Here is a 17,392-nt window from a genome sequence, read left to right on the forward strand (position 1 = left end):
AATAAAATTCAATTAAAAAAAAAATGGAAGAAGAGTGCCAATCTGTTGCAGTAAAAATACTTACACTGTATAATATGCTTCCTGAATTTTTTTACCTATAAAAGGACAGTCTATTTATTACATATGTGAGGAGTGAAGTGCAGAGTAAGATAAGGCGTGCTTGCAGCATACTGCAGATATTTGCTGCTATCATTTAAATCTGACCACTATTCTAGCTGTTCCATGTGAATCTGCTGAATAGATATTGTATCTTTACCTCTTATATCTGAATCTGTGATGTTTCCATACAAATTCTTTAAAAAAGACCCCAAACAGTAACAAACCTCCAAGCAAGTAAAGAAATAAACAAAAACCCCAAACAAACAAAGAAAAAAACCCCACATAAACTCCCAGAAGACACACAAGGTGAAAGATAGCGTAGGAAAGAAGTTAGTTCAAGCTGACAGTGGGTTAGGAACACAGCCTCTGAAGCCCAATTCTTCTGATTCTTGGTTTATGTTAAATTTCCACAATTGCCATAAACAATTCCAGTTACAAAACACACTACTGGATTTTTCAGATCACAAAGCCTGAGGCTTGGCATGTGGGTTCATTTCCAGACTGGGCCATGGGGGGAGTGTGTGTGTGTTTATTTTCTTTTTTTTTTTAATATGCATTCCAAAAAATGTTAAGTGGGTAAAAATTTTACAGAAGGCTACTGCAGTGAAATGTGCGTGTTTATATAACTATCACAAAAAACACAGCAAAAGACAGCTTTGAACCTGGGCTCTCCTAAACAATTTTTCTTTAACAGAGATAAAAATAATGAAAAAAATATTTGTTAAACTGCTGGCCAAACACTTATTGTTTGCACCACCCCTGGTAAAGACCCTGGGGAGCAGCAGTGGAATCTGTGCTATTGATTGGCTGGTTAAAGAGAGGCCTATTAGATTGAGACAGGCTAGATTGATTATACAGCAGCAGCAGGAGCTCAGATTCAGAGCTGAGTGAACGTCAGGGTGAGAGAGAGGGAGAGCAAGCGAGAGAAAGCGCGCAATAGAGGGAGACTGTACCCACTCTAGCATCAGTGTGTGACAGCTGGTGCCTGATAACACTGATATTGAGCTCCTTTAGTGGAGAACTTGCTGAGCTACCCTTTTTTCATTTGCAAGAGGATACCAGCTCTAAGCCAGTGCAACTAATGACAGACTGGATCTTGGAATAGTTCGTTTCACTTACAATTACATCTCTCATGTTCTGCTTCTCCGAAGAAAGGCGTATTACGGAAGACAAAAATTCATTCTCCCCTTACCTCACATATTATTGATGATATACAGAGTTTGATTTTCCAGGTAAGGAAATTATCATTTGTTTTTCTGAGCAGCTAAAAAAGGAATTAATCTTTTTGGATCTTGCATGTTAAATACAAGCTCTGGCATTTATTCTCAGAATGCATTTTTTGCACTTGTATTTCTTTCGGTCACAGATTATATGTATCAATTATTATGCACACCTACAGACAATTAACAGGACATGGTTTGTGCATTGCGTTTATCATGCTTAACCCTTTAGGTGAATGGAATGAAACAAACAGAAAAGATTATTTCTAACTACTTGGATGATGTTTTAATGTAACTTGTCCCACACATGCTAAACAGTCTGGAGTAATAACGGCACACAAGCTCTCCCATATTAATAATCCATTAGTGTACATGTTGTGAAATCAGACAGAGTATTTACCTGAAGGATTTCGCAGTGCTTGTCACTAATTTGAAATAGTATCTGTCTTTCGACTGCAAGCTTGCCACTGCTGAGCAAATATGGTCAGGCTTAAATAATTTATCATTAGACTGCCATTTTTTATAGATATAGCAGTTATTTCTAGCATTCTGCCTGCAAAGCAAAGATCAAGGCTTATGACTTGAAAGATTAAACCTAGGATGTTCTGCTACACTGTGCTGTATGTTGGAAACAGCCATCCCATGGACTGATTGTCTGTTTTGATATGACATTGACTCTACTGTCTCCTAACTGCAGAGCTCTACAGAAAGTTTCTATGTATCCTTCAGCTGCGTTTTAAGTGGTTTTGCTGTCATAGGTGATAGGTTATGATAGATTGCTGTGATTTTGAAGGTGATAGACTATATCTGAAATAGCCCAGCTTTTGGATTTGAAGTAAATCAGGAAGTTGATTGACTGGGGGTTTAGAGGCCATGGGAGCATAACGCTAAGACAGCTCCTTCATTAGCAGCACATTCCTTTCAGCTGTGACAACATGCACCACCTTCCTCATCAGTTTGTGCGCTCTGCTCCTGGCTCCAAACTGCAGAGTTTTTCATATGCCAGATACTGTGATTTTTCCCTCTGTGTGAAGTAGAGACATCAATCTATTAATATAAGCATTTAAATAGACTTTGACCCAGCCAAGTACAGTGTTACAATGCTTTGGCCAGTTAATAAACTGCCTATAGCAAGGTATTGCTGCTAGGAGGTGGACCTACATGTAATGCAGTTTATCTAATGACTAAAGAATCACAACTCCAGAAAAACACATTCTTCTCTTCCTTGACAAGAAATTTTAAATAAATTTCCACAAAACACCATACTTTAAAAATTAATGACTTCTCAAAACCCCAAAAGGAGTCATCAAAATTATTATTTATAATTTTTTAGAAGACATATAAAAATTGCGGACCTTGGGTATATAGAGATTTTTTTACAAACTAACAATAGATTGAAGGGAGTATCTAAGTGACCACAAGAATAAAATATGCGATGCTTAAGAGAAATCTTTGTCTTCTATAATGTATCATATTAATAAACACTGGCAAAACAGGAACTAAACCGATGACCCCAAAGTAAAGGCTTACTTAAACTATAGCATCTGTGCTATTTTAATACCTTGTATCTTCTGTGTGAATAGTGTTTATCTTATTTCTTATATATACAAATGTCAGAAATTTTGATATTTCCTTCTGAAACTCTTTCCAGGTAGCCAGAAATTCTCTTGGGGGCACATTTTGCCACCATATCTTTATTCAGTGGTATTTTACTTCATAAAATACTGCCAAAGGTGAGTACTGCATACATTGACTATGGAGTCAGAGTGCAGAATCTGACCATAAATGATGGAAAGAAACCCTTTATATTTAAATTACCTGACTGAAAGTTTTAATGCTAAGACAAAGACATGGGTAAGAGCTAGATTTACCAAGCATAAGCAGTATCTTATAAGGAGATAATTGAATGTCTAATTCACTTTGTATTCTTACAAAGTTTAAGGCCTGCCTCAGTATATTTCCTGTACAGTTTGACTAGCAAAAATAGTCCTTTATGTATGCTCAAAAGCTCTTCTATAACTCTTATTAATGTCTTTTTTTTCTCTCTGAAAATCTTGTTCACTATACCTGTGTTCTTTAAATATACGTTAAAATTTTCTGATTAGGAAAAAAAAAAAAATCGTGGCAATTCTGTGATTTCAAAGATAGCAATATTTTTCCCTCCAGATTAGTGTCTGTTACTAGCTATGTTACATCTAAGCCATGAAACTCCAAATAACACTGAAAAGTGCTTTTTTTGCAAGGCAATATTTCATTTGTACCCTAATTTTATTTTTTTTTTTTTAAGTGCAAAAGACAAACAGAAACCCAAACAATTAGTTAAGCTTACATTCATGTTTGTCTACTCATATGTTATTCATTTCCACATTAAATATTGTAAGCATCTTATTTTGTCAGATACAGGAAAAAACACATTAAAAAAACCACAAATGAGAAAGAGTTAAGAGTTTACATATTACAAACTGTGCATTTTCTTTCAGGTCTTTGATGTGGTTAGTGTTAATCTGGACTTTTTACAACACTTTCAACAGATTCATTCATGTCATCTTCTCTTCAAAGGACTAATTTGACCTTTTTGAAATTAATGTTGCATTCCTTTCCAACTTGAAGTCACAGAATGTGAAATTTATTTTTATTTTCCTAGCTAACTTGAAGCCATTAGGGGGCTCTTTCCTCCTATGATATCACATAGCAAGTTGCGATACAAAGATACTTCTAGTTCCTAGACTTATTACCAAAAAATTTCTTCTTGAGTTAATTTATTTTGGGTGTAGAACAAAATAATAATACAGAGCAGCTAACAATCTCTCTATTTTTCATTTGTCTTTTGGAGAGTGTTCTGTTTGTTTTGGCTATTTTTATAGCACATTATTGAAAACTTTTATTCGCAATTAATGGTTATGTCTAGAAGTTACTTTATGTCCCATAAAGGAGAAGGGAACACAGTCAACAAAAATTTGGAAGTAATCCTTGAGTTTACTAAATTTCATTAACAACCTGAATATAAAGCATGACTTATATCCAAGAAATTAAAGTATATTTATTCCAATAATTGTAAATAATGGTGCAACTAGCATTAAAAAAATAATAATTAAAAAAAAATTCTGCTGAATACAGTTATATTGGACTGAAAAGAACCTACAATATCTAGAAGTGACATACTCTTCCCTTACACTTGCTTGCTTTTTAAGTATGTGACCAGGGTTTTTGGATCACACTTTATTTCACAAAATGAGAAAGTTTCAATTCTGAAAACATTTACTCATATGAGCAATTACACTGAAGTTACCATGGGCCAAATTCAAACATCTTTGTTCTGCCCTTTATTTTTTGTAAATTCATTGCACCACAGGACCTGAAATCAGTTGTGAAGTTTGTACTATTTTTGATATGGTTGTAAACTTTGTACAATTACTTGAGGGATACCTTGGAAAGAACTATAGAAAAGCATAATGCAGGCTAAGGGAATGAATTTAACTTGTTGTAAAGCACAGCAAAGTAGTTGCAAATATTGCAATATCATGCTGAGGTGAGGCCAGGAGAAACACGAGTGTCGAAAGACAAGCAAAATAATTATACCTCTGTTCCAATTTTGAAGATTTTTCTTACTCCTGCCATCCTTGAAAGAAAAAAAAGCCCAAGTTGGTGAATTTTTTTACCCATCTTGAACCAACTTGCTATTTATATTGTTTAGCTTGGAGAGATTCCAATACTTCCAACTCGATTAAAAAAAAAAAAAGAAAATAGAAAGGACTGACATATTTTGTGATGCTTGAAATTCACAGTGAAGAAATATAATCTAGCCAATTTGGAATTTAAAAAAAAAAAAAAAAGACATATCAATGAAGAACTTTATTCTAATAAACAGCATCTAGAAATTTCAAAAGAACCTCAAAACTCTTTGTTTATTGCTCTGTGTAGATAGGGGTTCATACAATATAATGATTTTTAAAAAAAATATTGAATAAATCAAGTATTATTTCTGAGATAGATAACTGATTCTTCAAAATCAGACATGATCTTCATTAGATGTATTATTAGGACATTACACATTCAGCATCATACAAATTATTCTTCTGTTAGAAAAAGAGGGCTTATTCATTACTAAAAGGTGGCTAAAGTTGACTATGATTTGCTTGCACTGCAAGTAAGTAATTATGTACACGTGAGCAGTCATCAAAGCTGAGATAGCATTATTGTTAGTAATTCATCAGGCACAGCATTGCCAGGCAGTCAGAGGAGGTGATTGTTCCACTTTATTCTGCATTAGGGCAGTCTTACCAGGAGTCTTGTGTGCAGTTTTGGGTATCGCAGTATAAAAAAGGTATAAAGCCATTAGGGAGCATCCAAAGGAGGGCCACAAAGATGGTGAAAGGTGAATGGGTGGGGAGGGCATACAAGGAGCAGCTGAGGTCACTTGATCTGTTCAGCCTGGAGAAGAGGAGACTGAGGGGAGTTATTGTGGTCTTCAATATCCTCATGAAGGGAAGAGGCAGGACAGGTACTGATCTTTTCTCTGTGGTGACCAGTGACAGGACCTGAGGGAATGACATGAAGCCTTCTCAGGGGAGGTTTAGGTTGGATATTAGGAAAAGTTTCTTCACCCAGAGGGTGTTTGGGCACTGGAACAGGCTCCCCAGGGAAGTGGTCACAGCACCAATCTGACAGAGCTCAAGAAGCTTTTCAACAATGCTCTCAGGCACATGGTGTGATTCTTAGGTTGTCCTTTGCAGAGCCAGGAGTTGGACTTTATTGATCCCTTTGGTTCCCCTCCAACTCAGGATATTCTATGGTCATATGACTTTATTTAAGGCTTAAATCAGATCAATTAAATTTCTAGAATGACAGGAAGTGCGTAGAAGAAGCAAGGAGCAGAGACCACTTCTTGGTTGGATTCAAGTGCAATATCAGTGAGACTCTTTTTCTCCAATGTAAAACACAGTTTAATTTAATTGTATACTTTTGTTCCTTGAAATCAATAAAATTTTATGCGGTAGATAAATCTTAGGCTTAACCATGTAAGATTCTGGCACAAAGTTCCTGCAGAGCTTCACTCCAGAGGTAACTAATTTACTGGTTGGTTAACTTATCCCTTATATAAACACACTATGCAAAGCATTTTGAAATACTTTTGAATGAAAACTGTGTGTTGTGTAAATGTAAAGCATTATTATGGCAAACAGAAGTCACTCGAAATTGACGGAAGTCACTTCATCAAATGACAACTGCAAGAGTCTGGGGTACTTTATTCAGCATGAACAAATAATTAATCTCTGATGAATGTCTAAAGACAGAAAAAAACCAGTTCTTAAGACATGTAATCAAATAAGAAATTATTTTTATCCCTATTTCATGTTTTCTATAATATATTAAGGGAATAATTCAAATGACTAGATTTTAGAGATAGAGAAGTTTGTAAAAGCAATTATATGTATTGTCAAAATATTTAAAAAGAAGCAATAACAATGTAATCCAAAATGCATATCATAACACAATGAAAAGCAGAATCTTTTGTTTAATTTTTTCTTTTCTGGGAAAAAATGACAAAGCAAATGAAGCTGCATTGAAACAGCAGCTAGAGCTTCCTCAAATTTATATACAATCCCATATATAGATATATATATAGGTGGTGACATTCCTGCCCATGGCAGGGGTGTTGGAACTAGATGATCTTCAGGGTCACTTCCAACACAAGCCATTCTATGCTATGATTCTATTATATATATGCATATATGTGTTCATGTCCCGGTATTTAAGCTTATCCTTTACAGTGTGTATTCCTCACTGAAGTATATACGCCTGTTAAAGAAAATTTGCAGTTTTTAGGAATACAGCCATGTAGAATCCAAGTACCTTGAGTACCATAACAGAAAAGGGTTTGTTGATTGTGGAGCCATTGGAGGGTACAAGTTACAAATCAGGTGTCACCAAGAAATGCAGATCATAAGATGCCATGATACTAACAAAATACTATTTTCCCTGATATTGAAAACACTTTGTTCATATAATCTGCTTTAATGCTGTGATGTGATGACAGAAAGGCTTTGCTGAGCAGCATGAAACAAACTACCAGTAAAGCACACAGTACAGTTTTGAGAAAAGCTCTTTACATTTTTGGGTTTACTTGAATTTAAAAATATTTAGAAGTGAGCCAAAAGTGTTGTTGCTTTGCAAAACACTGATTACATTTGGCTCTGGAAAAAGACATGGATAAATCCTGGTCTGATCAGTGACTATTAATACTGGTCTGTGGAGTATAAAGTGAGTGAACAAAGTTCTGCAGAGCAGCTGATAATGAGAAGCAATTCACTGTTCTCTGGCAGATCTGTAACACTGAGAATTAATGTGCTTACAGCAGTGACAAAGCTATGGTAACACCTTGAGTATTTATACACCTTTTTTCTATCAGAACTTCTTGTGACTGATTTAGGATATACGACTGAAGGTTTTGCTCCTTCCTCCAACTATCAGATATTAAACAGAAAAACCAACCAACCAACCAACCAACCAAAACAAGACTGAAAAATAACCCACCAAAAATATCCCATACCAAACCCCTGTCAAATCCATTTTTGGGTAAGCAGTTAAGGTAAACAAAGTGAACTGTCAAAAATTACTAAATCATGATAATTTTTTTGGTTGTACAGAGTGAAACTATAGTTTCGTTCTTAATACTAGGTAATGATCAGAAAGTAGAAGCTCTTTGTGGCCCAGAATACTTAACAAAGACAGTATAAATATTTTATACCATTTGAAAATTATGTATATCAGAAAGTAAAATTGTTATATTTCTTTAAATTCTATAAATTCCAGTTCTAGAAGTCTGTTTTTCATAGGGGTACTAGACTTCACTAACTTCTAAAAACTACTGAAAATACATTGTAGTGTTTTGCTCTTCCTTACTTCCTAAGATGCATTAATAGTTCCTAATTCTATGCATCACAGCTGTACTGATATGTGTAAGGGCAGTTCTGAAATTAATTTTGCAGCTTTCAAGTGTAAATAAAAAAAACCCTCATCTGAAAATTCCTGCTACTGGTGCATTTTATTGAACTAGGTTAAATAATATTAATATGGTTTTTTGTTTTTGTTGGGTTTTAATTACCTTATGCCAATAAAACAAATATCAGTGCCCAGGATTACAGCTGTTATGAGGTGGTTTATCACCAGCACAGCTGGAGCAAAGTGTGAAAGCTCTACAGTGTCCATCAAAATTGGAGAATTGTCCCTGAATTGCATGACCAAGTTATGATCAAGATGTGTCATACGGACATTATTCTGAAGATCAGGGAGAACATTATGGGAAAAATGTTTCTTTTGCGCTCTGTATCCATATGTTTTTTGACTGCCACAACATCTCTAAGACCTTGGAGAAAAGCTTACAGCTCTTTGACCTGACTAACTCTCAGATACATGGGATCAGGAAGACAATGTCAGTAAAATGATGCAGATATACAATTAGTAGATCTTGCCACAATTTTTGTACTGTTTGGGAAAATTGTTCAAACTGGAGTTGTACCTTATTCTAAAGTGGCACAGTTTAGTGGGTTTCTTTCCAGGGGAACAACAAAATAATTATACACACTTGCCTCCAACATGAGGTGCAATCTCCTCCCCACTCTAGCTCACCTTTTCAATGTCTTGCCCTACTGCAGCAAATGCAACATACCTGGGACATATCAAACTTCTCAATAATTTTAAAGAATTAGATGAAACTGTACTACACAGAGAGAAACATATGCATAAAACCTGTCCAATTATATGACATATCAATCTAAACAAACATCTTTTCTCTGATGGTTCCCTTCCCTTCCCTTCCCTTCCCTTCCCTTCCCTTCCCTTCCCTTCCCTTCCCTTCCCTTCCCTTCCCTTCCCTTCCCTTCCCTTCCCTTCCCTTCCCTTCCCTTCCCTTCCCTTCCCTTCCCTTCCCTTCCCTTCCCTTCCCTTCCCTTCCCTTCCCTTCCCTTCCCTTCCCTTCCCTTCCCTTCCCTTCCCTTCCCTTCCCTGTTGAGTTGTTTGGTTGTATTTGTGGATTTGTATTTTTCAATCGGTTTTTTAGCTGATGAGTCTCTAGTCACTAAATTGATAGGTGCTCTACACTTTGATTAGATAAATATTCCATGTGGGCAGAATATGCTGTTCTGCCTTTTGAAAAAGCTTTACTTTATTAATGAATTTGTTTAATTTCCACACCCTTCAATAAATCATCGACTTGGGTATGAAATTAAGTATAATTAGGTCACACTGCTGCATGCCTTTATAGTAGATTATGTGTGAACCACTCTGGATTTAGCTGCACTTTTGCACTTTCTCAATATGCGTCAAAGATAAAAATTCAACGTAACAATGTGCTCTACGCTCAGTAATGATAATATATGTCTGAAAACACAGTATGTGAAGTCTTATGTACATTTAAGTATAATCTTCAGGGAATTAAAAACCTAACTGTGTTATATATATATATATATATATATATATATATATATATTTCTGTCTATAGCTAATTGATGAACTGGAAGACTATAATGTTCTACTTAAAATATAAAATTTAAATTAAAAAAAAACCCAGCAGTAAGCAAAACTGTAACACATTTAACAAATAATGTTGTCATGGAGTACTATCTTGAAGCTAAATAAGATATAGAGCTATTGTTTTACATGTTTTTAAATTTCTCATTTTAGATGCATATGTTTGTACAACTGAGTCACTACAGAATTTCCTTAGAGATCTCAATCAATCATTAGATCTACCACTCCTATGCCAGATAAAATGCAGAACTTGCTGGAAATTTCATTCCTATCCTCCAAAAAATAACATGAATATTCGAATCATTGATTAAATTACTTAAGTAAGTCCCTAATTCTCACAGGCAGTCTACTTCTCTTGAAATCAGATCGTAAATATAATTTGTTTCCAATGTTCCAAGGAAAAGGATGGTTAATTCCTCTGAGCTAGCAAAACTTTATGGCATGAAGTGGCATATAAATTTTGGTTAATATACTATATGTCAGATGATATTTTGTCATGATAATTTCCATAACTTTTAATTATTCTTAGTTCATTATATTTTAAAGTATTGAAGCCAGCAGTTATTTATATTTCTGATTTTGTACCACACTGAGGTGTTTGCAATGTCTTTTTATCATCATGAATACCGGTGCTGTTCCTTGTACCTAACACTGTGCACTATTCACAGTATCAGATAAAAAAGATGTATATTCTTAACAATTTTGTACGCAGTTTTAGCACATAATGCAAAAATTCTCTCTATAAAGTTCCTTGTTTAGGAAATGGAAAACCAGATGTAAAAAAGGCCGTAATTTTTGTTGTTTGATCTTAAAATTATTTCTCCAAAAATAAATAATTTCTTTAACACAAACCATACACATAAGATTGTTAATCTTGACAAGGATGAAAGAAATATAATGCTACCTTTTAATCCTTGTTATATTTTCTGACAAATCTACATGTTATACTTTTACATTAATGGACATTTCTGCCCTTTTTATCCCATTCTCTTCTCTGAAAGAAAATTGTCCTAGAGGTATTAAGCTTTTAGAGAATAAGTATAAATATAATTCCTGTAGATATAATCCATAAAATTCAGGAAGCTCCAAAACACTGTTGAAAGTGTTCTACAATGGCATGAAATTTTCAGGATTTGAAATAATATTTACTGTATCTATGCCATCAGAGATGCAAGATTTATTTCACACTACAAAGTATGGTTTAAATCCACCAACAAAACATTCAAGGTCTAAATTTTAATAATGAAATAATTTAGGGATAACTGTGCTCCACTTGTATCATGCAGTACTAATTTCTCAATGTAGTGACTTACATTCAAAATTACTAAAAGTAAAATCTGAAGACTTGTTTTAAATTTCTTTTGAACATAGGTGATTTTGCCAATTGTAGAATGAATTATTCAAGGGTAAATTTAGAATAACCTATATAATAGTCCCCTTAATGTATTGTGAGACTAAAAACCTTAATCAAATTCAACTAAGTTTTCTATGTGCCTAAATTTAAACTTTGCCTATTTTCTTATGCATTTTCTAGCCTAAGAATCACATTTGACATGCAAAGATATAACCTCTATGGTAATTACAGCTACAATTTATTTACAAATAATCATACAAGTGCATATATATATATATATATATATATATATATATATATATATATATATATATATATAGTTGTAGATATCAATGTCCACATTTCAGATGATTCTGTTTAAAAATTGAAAAGTCGCAAAGCTCCAGGACTCTAAAAATTAAAATTTATCCACTGAGAAATCTGAAATGGAAACAAAATGTGCATCAGGATAAAAGGGCTGGCCTGTCCAACAGTAAGATTTTGCTGTGAACGACCCCCTCACCTGCATTTAGCATGTTGATTACTCAGACCACTGAAGCACAGGATGCTGTGCAGAGCCATCAGTCAATAAGATAATTTACAATAATCACCCTTCTGGGCAAACTAGGCGATGAACTGTTTTCTTCTAGCTGAGAAAATCTGTTCCCCTGTTGATAAATGTCCACCAAACAAACAGAAAATCCAGCAGCTTCTCTAGCATTTTCTTCTTACAGAGAAGTGAGAGGCTGTAGTTGAAACTGATTGTGCTTGAATACAGCTTAATAACAAGAAGCATCTCTTTTTAACCTACTAGACTCTGATAGATGTGTTCATCAATAACATAATTGGTTTAATGATACAAAAAGCTGCTGTAAGGGTGGCTTCAAGTGAGTGAAAACAACTTCCCTTAAATGTGTTGGAAGCAATGCACAAACTGATGGCCAGCGTTCTACTGAAGCAGAGAGCAAAATATGGACTCCTCTCCCATGCTCCCTACCAGGGCTCTCCATGGGGTGAGTGACATCCTGACATGGCTGGGGGCCAGGGCCAGGGCTGGAACTGGAGACTGGGACCAGAGGTCAAGGCTGGGGATGCCTATAGAATCTTCTGGAAAATTGCTGCTAGTGTGGGAATGGGGCTCAGATTGCTGCTGGGCTTGCTGTAAGAGATGTATTTTGGTGGTCCTGGCTGCATTTGCTGAGGGGGAAGCCAGCCTTGGAGGGGCCAAGAGTGAGGTTTTTGCAGAACCAGGGAGTTAAATCTCAGGGAAACTTGCCTGAGAAACTGCAACCAGTTTGTGGTGGATGTGATGCCAGTCACTACAGTTAACTTCAGATAAGAAGTGATTTAGGAGAAAAGGGGATTAGGAAGGGGCAGACCCTGGAGGTGATGAGTGCAGGGGTGCTAGAGGACCAGACCTGTAGCATGAATTGTAGGTGTCAATACTATTTGCTAAATAAGACCATGTTGTGGATCCTTGGCTTGTGGATCCTTGGTATTGTATCTTGGACGCTTCTGGATAATGGAAACCTGTCTAATCTGAATGTTTCAGACTTGGAGTGCTATTTGTTCAGTGTGCAAATCCAAATGAAAGGACATCAAGAGAGCCTCAGAGAGATGTGCAGCTGACGCATGTTTCACGGACTCATGTGCTCAGTTAATTCAGCCAAGCTGCTGGCAGATGGAGGGAGTCTCTGGCCTTTGTCTCACTTAATCTTGCCATCCCATTGACAGCGGCCAGAGTAACCCTTGAACAAGCTGTCATTTCTCACTGCTGCCAGACCTGTTGCTGGCAATCCCCACAGCACCTTTTTTCAGAAGCCTTTGGTTTTTTGTTTATCTTTTTTTTTTTTTTTTTTAATTCAAGCTGTCAGTCTCTTTAAAATATGTGGAAAAATGATGGGCAGTTTATAAAATGACCATGACTTTATGGCATAAGCTCGCATTCAGAGATTAATTTTGCCCCTTCTCTCAAGCACAATATATCATAATGATCACAAAAAAGGTTAGACTGTACTGGAGAAAGAGCTTTTCTGAAATTTCCAGGTTCAGGGAGAAGGATCCAGGAAGGCTGATAATGAATAAGTGGACTCATAACTAATGTCATTTGAACTGTTGTGAAAATACTGTTTACTAATTTGTATAATGGGAATGAAAGTGACATTCTTTTTGTTCTCCCTCCCTAAATCTAGTGCCTAAGACTCACACTTAAGTGATTAGTTAAGTTCTATATTTTATGCAAATGATTGTTTAATAATACTGTGTGACATCAGCTGAATTGTGATAACTGAATAAAACCCTAACCTATATTGCACATAAGCTTTCACACATTGTACAAATCTATCCTCTTTTTTATCAAATTTAAACTGGGGGAAAAAAAATAACCAGAACTAGTTCTCAGTGGAAGTTAGGATTATTTCATTGGGAAAATACGGTTTTGTCATGTTTTCCTCTAACTGGAGATTTATGGACTGGTGATGAAACTTAAAAAGTGCACAAAATGTATTTCAGTTCTCCTTGCTCTCTGTCTTTATTGAGTCAGCTATAAATATATATAAGACTTAAAATCTCTGAATTTTTTTTATAACTCACTGAAGTTCTCCAATTTTTTTTTTTTTTTCAATAAGGCCTTATAAAGCATTCTGATAAGAAAAGTACCTATGATGAGACAGTGAAAGAAGATATAGGTGATTTCTAGAAAAAAGTACAGTCTCTTCACTCTGCTGCCATTGAAATGTGTGTTTTGTAAGTTTCTTCAAGTATATATTCAAATTGATAACTTTCTATAATTGCTTTATTTCAGATGGACTCAAAATTAGTAGAAAGCAAATCAAAGAAGATAAATTCCTTGCTTTGTTTTAAAGACAAAAACCCCAAATATCATCAAAGAAGGAATACCCAAAACCCAACAACCAACTGAAATTTCAGAACTTGTGTCATCTCTTACCTTGGGCCAAATGTAAAGTCTGCTATCTGAGGATATTTCTTCAGTTCAAATTCATATAGCAAAGGCTCCATAACTTAAATATAAATTGTGGATCTTTGGTTTTTATTTGACAAGTGAGAGCAGATTTTTTGCTGCATTGTGGTATTCTTTACAGGCTGTCAAAATATTTGCATGGCTTTGTCTGGGTTTTCTTTCACTAACAAGTGCTCTTATGTACAGCCATTCACTGAATTCAAAAAACCAGCAGTCTAGGAGATTTTTGTGAGCAAAATTATAAAGGACTTTATTCTTAAGAGCATTTAATTTTCCTACTCGATTTTGATATAATAACCCATCTCTCAAATGAAATTTTTTTAAATTACCTTATGAATTATTTCTAAATGCTGGTGGAATACACAGAGCTCTGCCATCAAAATTGCAAGTGGGGTATGGTCAGTGTAGCAACTGTTACTTATCCGTACTATGTCTCATCTTATACAGCTGCCCATTGTTATACTTTTCTTCTTCAAGGGCCTGAAGTCTTGCCCTTGTTTGTGTTGCTGTAGAATACCTCCTTTTTTCTTTCCAGCTAAATCTCAGAGTATTTTGGTAATACTGCTCTGCAGGTGTTGCTTTCCTGTCTGGGATACACATGGCAGCCAGCAAAAGAAAATCCTCAATTGCATACATAGAAAGCTTTATGGAAGATAAACAAAGGATTTCTTTGCAAGTTAGTAGGAAATATGAACGTGTATAAGGAAGAGCAGCTGTTATTAGGAAGAATTCCCTCAGTGAATCTGATTCTGTTTTTTTTATATGCTCTTAAAAATTTCTGTCTGTACTTATGGAATATTCTATTGCCCATGCATCAGATAATACCTTACAATTTCCTACAACTAGTGATATGGTGCAAACTCAAAGATGGTGAAGACCTAGTATTTAAATTCTAATCTATATCAGAGTATAGTATAATTTTTGAGTTATGCTACATGAATTAGGGGATCTTGAGTAGATGCTGTTTTTTAATTAATATTGATGTAAGCTTTTAACATTTGCCAGTTTGCATTGCAAAATTTCTCTTTATCAGAAAGGATTGAAAAATTGGCAAATTAACATTGATTCTGATGCAAAACTGCACTATTGTGTCTCTGGTATCAGCATTAGTGGCATGTACAGTCACATTACCCCTTAGGAACAAACCTTATCTTAGCTGTGTGCAGAATACAAATATGGAAGCATGTATTGATACTGAAATTATAAAACTAATTATTATTAAATAAAATTAAGCCACTTTTCTACGGTGAAGGATTATTCATCACGAGACAATTTTATATATAGACTGAGTACCCTTCAAGTTTAATATTACAGTTTAAGTAAATATTGGGTGATGTGTGCAGAAAGAAATTCTCTGTGATTTTGGTTGGTTGGTTGGTTGGTTGGTTGGTTGGTTGGTTGGTTGGTTGGCTGGTTAGTTTGGGGGTTTCTGTTCTATGCTGTGTAACAGGATCAGTCAAGTTAATCATTATTATCTTCTCTGCCTTCCTCCTAAATCACGGAAAAAAATTACTCTCATGTCTTTGTAGACCAGATCCTGTGATTTTTTTTAATGCCTTTTTTTATGCCATACTTTTTTCATCTCAACCCTGTGTCAGTCAGGATTTTTTTAAAGGCATCATTGAATCAGATAAAAATTTTCACACATATTTTAATACTGTTCAGCTGCTTGACCTTGGTAGACTCAGTTGGCTTTCTTTGAAGCACTTCTCCCTTTCAGGTGTGTTTACGCCACCAGAAATGACAACACATGGAGGAAAATTTGCAAGATGCGTTTGAGTGCAGCAGCCATGTGATATTGCATGTTTTGTGCCTGATATTTTTTATGGTTGTGAGCACTTGCACTATCAGAAGTAATTAGGGCCAAGTAAAAGAGCTGTGCCCAAAGAAACAAAAGCTTAAAAATATTGATATGGCTTTGTGCTGTAACTACTGTAAGGGATAGCCAAGCATTTTTATATCTTAGGAATGCAACAGGTATGCTACAGCAACTGTTGCAAGTGAAAAGGTTTCTTTTCAGGTTATGTTGTCAGTTCTCAACAAATGAATCACACACAGTGTGTGAGTAAAGCTGTCCCTCTGTTTATGATCCCTGACTCATTCCATGGGTTTTATTTGCTTCCATTTCAAAGACATTTTACTACTTTTGTACAGCAAATTGTATCTACACCATAAAGTAACAGTTGCAGCTTTTACAAGTCCAGGATTACATATTCCCTAGACAGTCTTTTTTTGGTAGGGACAAGTCTTGAGATATCGAAATTCTGGAAATGCAGAAAATTGTTAGAGGAAAATTAACCCCAGGTGGCAAAAGGAAATTGGAAGACAAAAGAAACAAAAAATAGAGTTCTGTTGCTGCAGAGGACCAGCTCCAATAGTTGTTTCTCTACTCCCATATGTTTGTGAATCTTGACCTCTCTTCTAAAAGGTGGATTTTTTTTTCTAGGAAGAGCTTGATAAGCACTTCATACACATGTACATGTATAGAAAGGTGACTTTTGGTGTCAGGGCGACAGTGTGGAAGGAACTAGCATAGCTAGGAGATAAGAATGGAAGGGAAGGGGTGTAAAAAGTTCTGTAGACCTGTACCTTATAACCTGCATTTTCAGCTTTCACTTGCAGAGCTGTCCTGTTACTTCCTCTTACTCTACACATTAAGGAAAGAAGAAGATGGATGCAAAAATAAGAAATGCAACTTCTGAAACTGAATAAAATTTCCAATTTGTGCTTCATTAACAAATTTCCTGAAACTAATTTCTTTATTACAAAAATCTGTATTGAGGTTGCTGAGGTTTCATTTTTCAGAGCAAGTCTCTGTGGAACCCGTGGATGCTGCCTGGAGGGTTGAAAGTGGCTAATGTGAATATCAATTAATAATGTTCTAGTGACAAGGAGCTCTGCAATAAATTCTTGTTTACACTCTGCCTTAATAAGTATATAAACATGAAAAATTACAAAATACTGTGTTAGTTTTTCTCAAAAATCTATCACTTAGGCCTTGATATAGATCTGACATAGGAGGATACAGAGGATAGAGAACTGGGAAATCCTCAGATGGTTTGTTTCCTTTGCTATGAGCTAGTCCTCTGGAGTCTCTGATCACATCTGTTATATGGACCTTGCTGCATCATCCAAGAGTATTTCTTCCTAATGATAAATCTGAAGGCAAGTTTAATCGTCAACATTATCAGATTATCTAAAGTTTATATATAAACTTACGCAGCAGTTTAA

The 17,392-nt window shown here is 35.3% G+C and overlaps 1 protein-coding gene across 5 annotated transcripts in view; it reads left to right on the forward strand.

The window, feature by feature from the left end:
- Positions 1–945: 945 nt before the first annotated feature.
- CDH18 (cadherin 18) overlaps positions 946–17,392 on the forward strand; it is a 523,214-nt gene continuing 506,767 nt past the window's right edge. For all 5 annotated transcript variants that reach the window (XM_033079688.1, XM_033079757.1, XM_033079763.2 and 2 more), the window contains exon 1: positions 946–1,331. The gene's annotated coding sequence lies outside the window, so the exon portion shown is untranslated. The remainder of the gene's footprint in view (positions 1,332–17,392) is intronic.

The sequence above is a fragment of the Catharus ustulatus genome, chromosome 1, assembly GCF_009819885.2.
Source record: "Catharus ustulatus isolate bCatUst1 chromosome 1, bCatUst1.pri.v2, whole genome shotgun sequence".
Classification (NCBI taxonomy): domain Eukaryota; kingdom Metazoa; phylum Chordata; class Aves; order Passeriformes; family Turdidae; genus Catharus; species Catharus ustulatus.